The 9,406-nt window shown below is 42.5% G+C and overlaps 1 long non-coding RNA gene across 1 annotated transcript; it reads left to right on the plus strand.

Annotated features, from left to right (window-relative positions):
* Positions 1-938: 938 nt before the first annotated feature.
* LOC149128361 (uncharacterized) lies at positions 939-8,729 on the plus strand. Its single transcript, XR_016218046.1, has 2 exons — positions 939-1,206; positions 7,915-8,729. It is a non-coding gene; the product is annotated as an uncharacterized LOC149128361 (long non-coding RNA).
* The last annotated feature ends 677 nt before the right edge of the window (positions 8,730-9,406 follow it).

Below are 9,406 nucleotides of genomic sequence, written 5' to 3' on the forward strand. Positions count from 1 at the left end.
CACCCTCCAATGGCCGCCGCTGCAGCCGGCGCACCGCGCTGATCCTGGCAGGAGCCAGGAGCCAGGTGCTTTTCCTGGTCTCCCATGGGGTGCAGGGCCCAAGCACCTGGGCCATCCTCCACTGCACTCCCTGGCCATAGCAGAGAGCTGGCCTGGAAGAGGGGCAACCGGGACAGAATCCGGCGCCCCAACCGGGACTAGAACCCGGTGTGCCGGCGCCGCAAGGTGGAGGATTAGCCTATTGAGCCACGGCGCCGGCGAGTATGATTTTTTTTAAAGATTTTATTTATTTATTTGAGAGGTAGAGTTACAGACAGTGAGAGGGAGAAACAGAGATAAAGGTCTTCTTTTCATTGGCTCACTGCCCAAATAGCCGCAATGGCCAATGCTGCGCTGATCTGAAGCCAAGAGCCAGGTGCTTCTTCCAGGTCTCCCACGTGGGTGCAGGGGCCCAAGCACTTGGGCCATCTTCTACTGCTTTCCCAGGACATAGCGGAGAGCTGGATTGGAAGAGGAGCAGCTGGGACTAGAACTGGTGCCTATATGGGATGCTGGCTCTGCAGGAGGATTAACCTACTGTGCCACAGCGCCAGCCCCATGAATATAATTTTTTAATTAGCACTCTTTTCAGAAGAGATGATAAGTGTTATAGTTTTGATCTATTCCTGAATTAATAATACTTTGTTGTTGTTTAACCTTTCATAGAAGTACATTGGATATATTAAAATATTTTCCTTTCATTTGGATTTGAAACCCTCAAATGCTTTGAAATGAGTTTGTTTTGACTAATATGCATTAAATCATCAATTACATTAGGAAAATGTATAATAATATATATCTTCTTGTTCATAAACTTAGTTTGCTCATATATTTGTAATATTCACTTTGATACTTTTATTAATGCAAATATAGAACTTTTTTTTTTTTTTTTTTTACAGTTAGACAGTGAGAGAGAGACAGAGAGAAAGGTCTTCCTTCCGTTGGTTCACCTCCCAAACAATCACTACGGCCGGAGCTATGCCAATCCGAAGCCAGGAGCCAGGTGCTTCTCCTGGCCTCCCATGTGGGTACAGGGACCCAAGCACTTGGGCCATCCTCCACTGCCTTCCCGGGCCACACCAGAGAGCTGAACTAGAAGAGGAGCAACAGGGACTAGAACCCAGCGCCCATATGGGATACCTGTGCCGCACGTGGAGGATTAACCAGGTGAGCCACTGCACCGGCCCTAGAAACTTTTTTTTTTTTTTTTTTTTTTTTTTTTTTTTGACAGGCAGAGTGGACAGTGAGAGAGAGAGACAGAGAGAGAAAGGTCTTCCTTTGCCGCTGGTTCACCCTCCAATGGCCGCCGCTGCAGCCGGCGCACCGCGCTGATCCTGGCAGGAGCCAGGAGCCAGGTGCTTTTTCCTGGTCTCCCATGGGGTGCAGGGCCCAAGCACCTGGGCCATCCTCCACTGCACTCCCTGGCCATAGCAGAGAGCTGGCCTGGAAGAGGGGCAACCGGGACAGAATCCGGCGCCCCAACCGGGACTAGAACCCGGTGTGCCGGCGCCGCAAGGTGGAGGATTAGCCTATTGAGCCACGGCGCCGGCTCCCTAGAAACTTTTATATTAGATATATTTTTAGGTATTTTACTTTACTTCTGTTACTGCAAATCATATCTTTTCCTATCATTGAAGCTGAGAAAATGATACGCCAAAGTTTGGTGCTCTGATATGCTGAACTCAAAAAGTAGCCTCAAGGTCTCTTTGAGCTGTCCCTTGCTCTTCCCTTTCACATGATCCTTCCTTTACTAAAATTCCCTTGTTTACCTAAAGAGAGGATTCAACAAAAAGGTTTAAGTCTTCTTCCTGAAATCACATTAAGCGTGGACCATTAAAGTCATCATAGAGGAAGAAACTGAAAACCAGACACCACACCTAGTGCCCAGAGAAAAGTTTTCCCAGGACATTATCTGTTCTTCAGCTTCATTCTCTCCCCACTAAATCATTTACTACTCTTTAAAATTGCTATAATCCCCTTTCCTCTCCCATTAAGACAGTATATCATTCTTATGCTCATGTGTGTAAATAAGTTTGCAGGCATTTTCTCCTGTTATTTTTTTTTTTTTCTATTTGTAATACAGAGAGGAAGAGAGAGAGAGAGAGTAGAGAGAGAGAGAGAGTACTCCCATCTGCTGTTTCCTTCTCCAAGTCCTCACAATAGCAGAGCCTGGGCTGGGGCCAAATCCAGGCACCAGGAATTCAGTCCAAAATCTCTTGCAGTGGTGGCAGGGACCCAAACTCTTTCTATCATAGGTGCATTCTAGGGTCTGCATTTGCAGGAAGCAGGAATTGGGGAACCACCAGCTCCTGTCCTGTTGATCTTTTATTTATTTACATTTGTTTAAGGAATTATTTTATTTATTTGAAAGACAGAGTTAAGAGAGAGAAGTAGAGCCAGAGAGAAAGAGAGAGAGAGGTTTTCCATTCCACTGGTTCACTCCCCAAATGACCGCAATGGCCAGAGCTGAACTGATCCGAAGCCAGGAGCCAGGAGCTTCTTCTGGGTCTCCCATGCAGGTGCAGGGGCTCAAGGACTTGAGACATCTTCTACTGCTTTCCCAGGCCACAGCAGAGAGCTGGATTGGAAGTAGAGCAGCCGGGACTAGAACCGGTGCCCATATGGGATGCTGGCAATGCAGGCTGAGGCTCTAACCCACTGCGCCACAGTGCAGGTCCCTATTTATTTATTTTTTAAAATTTATTTATTAATTTGAAATGCAGAGTTACAAAGAGGCAGAGGCAGAGAGAGAGAAATCTTCCATCTGGTGGTTCACTCCCCAAATAGCCACACCGACCGGAGCTGGGCTGATCTGAAGCCAGAAGCCAGGAGCTCCTTTCAGGTCTCCCACATGGGTACAGGGCCCCAAGGACTTGGGCCATCTTCCCCTGCTTTCCCAAGCATATTAACAGGGAGCTAGATTGAAGTGGAGCAGCTGGGACTTGAACAGGTACCTATATAGGATGCCAGCACTGCAGGTGGAGGACTTACCTGCTACACCACAGCACTGAACCCAATCTTTAAATTTAAACTTAAAAAAAAACCCACCATTTTATTCTGTTATTTGAAATGCAGAGTTCCAGAGGGAGAGAGAGGGAGAGATAGAAAGAGAGAAGCTTCAATCTGCATCTCATGTGGTTGGTAAGGGCCCAAGAATTTGGGTCATCTTTCACTGCTTTCCCAGGAATAATAGTAGGGAGCTGGATTGGAAGCAGAGCAGCTGGGACTCAAACTGGGGATTTTCATTTCATTTTGCTGCAGGCAGCAGCTTAACGTGTTGTGCCACCACACTGGCTTCTGTCCTGTCCATCTTAATCTGTCAGTACCTTTAGTAGGACAATTTTCACTTTCCTGTACTGTCCATGATTTTACTTTCAAAAGTTGATGATTGTGATGTTATGAATATTCATCACACCAATCCCAAGAGGTTATTTCTCAAAGTCTTAAGGTAATGACATCAAGAGGGTGGAGATTTAGTTGAGTTATGATTTTCTTTTGAGGTGGGGCTTTGGAAGTGATGCAATTGATGAGATATTCAGGATGGAGCCCCCCCATAACTAAATCCAGGTGGTCTGATGACAACAAACACACACATACGTTTCCCATTTCTAGCATGTGATGCTTAGAACCATCTCAGAGTCCTGTCAGAGAGAAGGCCATCGTCAAATGAGGCTCCTAGACTTTGCCCCTCCAAAACCATAAGCTAAAATAAACTTTTTTTTTTAAATTAGTCTGTCTTACACTATAGTAATGGTTAGCTAATACAATTACAATGGGGAGAGAAAAATATTTTTTTAAAAAACATGTTTTATTTATTTATTTGAAAGGCAGACTTAGAGAAAGATATCAAGAAACAGATAGAGATTTTTCTTCACTGATTCATTCCACAAATGGCTGAAAGAGCCAGGGTAGGCCATTTTAAAACTCAGAGCCCGGAACTCTATTTGGGTCTCCCCTGTAGGTGGCAGGGACCCAAACACTTGGGACATCTTCTACTTCTTTCCCAAGCCATTAGCAATAGAGAAGCCGGGACTTGAACCAGCACTCATATAGGATACTGGCATTACAGGCAGCCTCTTAACCTGCTGTGCCACAATGCTGTCACCAGAAAAAGAATTTAAAAAAAATGTATTGAAGATGAGTTTGACCTCCTTATAGAATTCTTTCATTAGTTATAGATCTCTTCAGGTGACTGTGATATTGTGATTAAGAGAAATATAAGGGTGGGCATTGTGATTCAATGTTTAAATTCACCACTTGGGATGCCCATATACCATGTTCAAGTACCTAGTTTGAGTCCTTTCTCCTCTATTTTCTTTCTTTCTTTCTTTCTTTCTTTCTTTCTTTCTTTCTTTCTTTCTTTCTTTCTGGACAGGCAGAGTGCACAGTGAGAGAGAGAGAGACAGAGAGAAAGGTCTTCCTTTTTCCGTTGGTTTACCCCACAATGGCCGCTGCGGCTGGCGCACCACACTGATCCGAAGCCAGGAGCCAGGTGCTTCTCCTGGTCTCCCATGGGGTGCAGGGCCCAAGCACTTGGGCCATCCTCCACTGCACTCCCTGGCCACAGCAGAGAGCTGGACTGGAAGAGGGGCAACTGGGACAGAATCCAGTGCCCCGACCAGGACTATAACCTGGTGTGCCGGCGCCACAAGGCGGAGGATTAGCCTATTGAGCCATGGCGCCGGCCTTTTCTCCTGTTTTCAATCTAGCTTCCTAACAATATGCCTGGAAGAAAACAGATAATGAATGGCCCAGGTACTCAGCTCCTTGTCACAAATGTGGGAGACCTGTCACAAATGTGGTTTTCAGCCCTGGCTGTTGCTTGCATTTAGGAACTGAACCAGTGACTGCAAGATCTTTCTCTCTGACTTTCAAATAAACAAATGTTTATTAAAATTAAAAAATAAAAAGAAATATATATTTAGTTTTCCTCTCCTTATCTGGTCACATTGCCCTTAAACACCCTTGGGATTCCCAAAGGGGTAAGTGTCTTTTCATGGTAATGAGATGACTGGCAACTGCGGAATGCTGGGCATGCTCATGACAGGGGCTAGTTGCCAAGGGCACTAACCATGTGATTACAGGATGGGAATTTTCAGTCCACCTCCAACCTCCAGGGAAAGAAGAGGCAGAACGTTGAGTTTATAACCAATGCCAATTATGTAATCAATCATGCCCCTGGAATTAAGACAGTATCCATAAAAAAATCAAAAGGATAGAGTTCATTCAAACTGCTCTGTTGCTTAATATGGAAGAGATTGGTGAGTGGTATGCCTTTCAAAGAGCATGGAAGATCCACTTTGCTCCCTCATACTTTTGTTTATGTATCTCTTAATTTATATCATCTTATAATATGTGAGGTGTTTCTCTGAATTTCAGCTACAATTTTAGCAAATAACAAAACCTAAACAGGGGGCTGTGGGAACTTCTAATTTATAGCTGGTTGCCTAGAAACACAGGTAAGACAACCTGGGATTTGCAGCTGGCACCTGAATGGAGGGCAATTTTGTGGTGTTGAATCCTGTAACCTGTAGGGTCCGAACTGAGGTTAGTGTCAAAACTGAATTGAATTATATGACAGTCAACTATTGTAGGAGAATTGGTCAGTGTGGGGAAATAAATCCACATTTATTGGGTCACAGAAATGTTCTGTGTTGAGTCTGTGAGATAAAATCAAACTGTTTGCCTATTTTTTAAAAAATGATTTCTTGGCTGTATGGGTGGATAACCATATTATATGTACATAGGCACAGTTTTCACTTTACTTTCATATTAAATATCAAATCTTCCTATTCCTTCTCCTCTTGCAATGATCTGGGTATTCAGTATATTACTGGGTAGTAATGGTGGTAGCAGGAAAACTTGACCTCTTCCTGTTTCTAGTGTGAAAGTGTCAGTTATTTAGTAAATATATATTAAACTGCTAGTATGTGCCAGAAGCTGTTATAGCTATAATTAAAATTAAATATGACACTATTTAGCTTATAGTTTAGTGAAAGAGACAAACAACATATGACGTACATAATAAATACATCAGTTATATAAAATGTTAGAAGGTGAAAGTACTATAGTTAAAGAAAATACAGCAATTAGGAGGATTAGGAGTACCAGGCGGTAGTGTAATGATGCAGGGTGGACCTCACTGAGGAAGTGGTAGCATTTAAAAAAAAATTGGGGGCAGGCACCGTGGCTCACTTAGTTAATCCTCCGCCTGCGGTGCCAGCATCCCATATGGGCACCAACTTCTAGTCCCAATTGCCTCTCTTCCAGTCCAGCTCTCTGCTGTGGCCCGGGAAGGCAGTGGAGGATGGCCCAAGTGCTTGGGCCCTGCACCCGCATGGGAGACCAGGAGAAGCACCTGGCTCCTGGCTTCGGATCAGCGCAGTGTCAGCCGTGGTGGCCATTTGGCGAGTGAACTAGCTGAAGGAAGACCTTTCTCTCTGTCTCTCTCTCTCACTTTCTAATTCTACCTGTCAAATAAATTTAAAAAAATTAAAAAATTTTTAAAATTTTATCATTTCTTTCATTTGAGACAGAAAGATGGAATCTTCCATCTACTGGTTTATTCCACAAATCCCCACAATAGCCAGAGATGTGTTATACTGAAGCTGAGACTCAGGTACAATCAGGTCTCTCACATGGGTGTCAGGGACCAAGCTACTTGAGCCATCATTTGCTGTCTCCCAGGGTGCACATTAATAGGAAACTGGAATTGGGAGCAGAGCTGGGACTTGAGTCTTGACATTACCAACGTTGGATGAAGGTACCCCAAACAGCATCGTAACTGCCGGGAGAATACGTACCCTAATGATCTGATATTTAAGCAAGGTCCAAAGACACTAAGAGGGTTAGATTTGTGGCTCTGTGGGGAGAGGAATCTTAAGGTGGAAGAAATGGCAATTTGATGTCCTGTGTATGAGAGACTGCCTCATTGCCTCATGCATTTGTAGATTAGCAAGCAGTCCTGTGTGTCTGAAGCAAAGTAAGAAAGAGGTAGAGGAGGAGGTGTTAAGATCAGGGAGGGTCATGAGGGCATATCATACAAAGCCACGGAGAAAAGGCCCTGGGCTATAACTTGGTGTGGAATGGAGAGCCAATACAGTGTTTTAAAAGCCAACACAATGTTTTAAAAGCAAGTGATCTGATTTCTATTTTTAAGACTACTTTGGCTTCTCTTTAGGTGGTGAGGACCAAGGATTTTGTAAAAGCAGGGAAACCACAGAGTAGTTGTTTCAATAATATATATATGAGATGCAGCTGCTACAAGACAGAATAGTGGCAGTGAAAGTATTGAAAAATGGCCACAATACAGACATATTTTGAAGTTAGTATGGTTTAGATACCTTGATAGAATTAGTATCTCAAAGTGAAATAGAGCCATCAAAGCTGACACTCTAATGCAACATTTGTTCTCACAATTGGTATTGCTGAATTTCAATTAAATGAGAAGATGCAAATCTGGAGATGTGATGAAAGTTCAGTTTTTGATATAGTGAGTTTGTGAAGACTTTGGGCAGCCAAAAGAAACTGTCATGGAGGCAGTCAAATTTATTCCCCTGGAGTACGGTTGAAGATATAGAATTGAGAGTCATCAGCATAGCTACATTCAGAGCTGTGAGTTCAGATGAAATCTTTGATGAAGTATAGTTAGAAAAGAGAGTTGGTTCTGGGAATGAGTTATGGGACATGCTTATTAACAAAAAAGATAAAGAGACCGTGACCAGTGAGGTAGGAAGAACCCCAGTAGAGAGTGGGTTTCTGGAAGCCAAGAGAAGAATTTCCGTCAATGAGCAGGAGGGTCAATTGTGTTAAATACGTTTGACTTGAAATTTAAAATCTTTATTTCAAAAGAAACTTTATTGATTTTTTAAACAGAAACTTATTATGGTACAGAACCTGCCAACAAACAGATGAAGACACCTGTCCTGATCTGCATGTGGAGTCATAAGCAGTGATTTTCTGACTTGGCAGCGATCCTTCAAGTTGACATTTCCAGCACCACCTAGAGGACCAGGAAATTCCATCAGGCTGGCAGCGCCAGAGGTGGGCCTGATCAAGTCCCTCTTGGCAAATTTTTATTCAAGAAATAAGGGAAAATGGAGGACCCTGGGCATAAGTCCCAAAATACTATAGAGAATTTTTTGGAAGTAATGCTGGTTTCCAAATATACACAGTTTTCAAGCTTTGATTTATTTGGACCTAGAAGAAAATTGAAAGAAACGAAGCAATCCAATAAGGACAGTCTTACTTTACAACTACACTACCTACACAGAAAAAAGAGGGGGCTTGAGGAAATGAATTCCATGATCCAAGCCCCTCCCCTCTAGGAACACTGGTTTCCTTCATTTTATGGGTATTTCAAGTGGAAGATTTTGAGCCTAAACAATGAGATCCCAAGATAACTTCTACTTTTCCTCCTATTCATGACTGCAAAGCCTTCCTCTCCCTCCCTCCTTTTCTTCCTTCCTTCCTTCCTTCCTTCCTTCCTTCCTTCCTTCCTTCCTTCCTCCCTCCCTCCTTCCCTCCCTCCCTCACTCCCTCCCTCCCTCCTTTCTTTCCTTTGTACCTTCCCATAAAAAATACTGAATGTATAGAGCATTTCCTATTTCATCAGTAAATTTTGCAGACAGATTCTCTGCCTCCATGAAATGTATGGTTTTATAGACAATAAAGCATTAAATTAAAAGTTATACAAAGTATTCTGTACTTTCAGTTATAATAAGTTATGGGTTAAAATATGAAACTACATTCTATTAATTTTTCATAAATTGGTAAGGTCATGGAAGACTTTCCAAAAGAAAACCGTATGTTAATTTAGACGAAAAGGTTGCATAGGATACCAAATAATCTAGAGGCTTCCCAGACAATAGGAACAGTTTATTAGACCACATAGAAATGTAATTATTTACACATACATGAACATGTACAAACATTTTAATTATTTGCATATAATGCCTAAATATAACACTTCACATGCTGAGTGGAGAAGTGCATTCATTATGGCATAAGTTTGACTTTACTGGGATAGAAACTGAAAGCCACGGATGTTTAAACATAGTTTTCTCACATAACAGCTGAGAATAAGGATACCAGGATTGCAATTATGGTTCCATGATGTTGAGGGCTCAGTCTCCTTATATCATGCTGCTTGATTATTCCTAGAATATTGCTTTCATCTGGGTGTTTCAAAATGCCTCGTACAGAAAAGAAGCTGTGGAAGTTAAAAAGAATTCCTCAAAAACAGGAGTAATCCATAATTTTCTCATATACTTTATGCTATTTTTAAAATGAGTCTTTATTGAAAGACAGATAGATGATAGATAAGTGATAGATGGATATTAGATAGATCAGTGTATAGATGAGATAG

This window comes from Oryctolagus cuniculus, chromosome 1, assembly GCF_051225735.1.
Source record: "Oryctolagus cuniculus isolate XC-2025 breed Fujian yellow rabbit chromosome 1, ASM5122573v1, whole genome shotgun sequence".
In the NCBI taxonomy this organism is placed as follows: Eukaryota; Metazoa; Chordata; class Mammalia; order Lagomorpha; family Leporidae; genus Oryctolagus; species Oryctolagus cuniculus.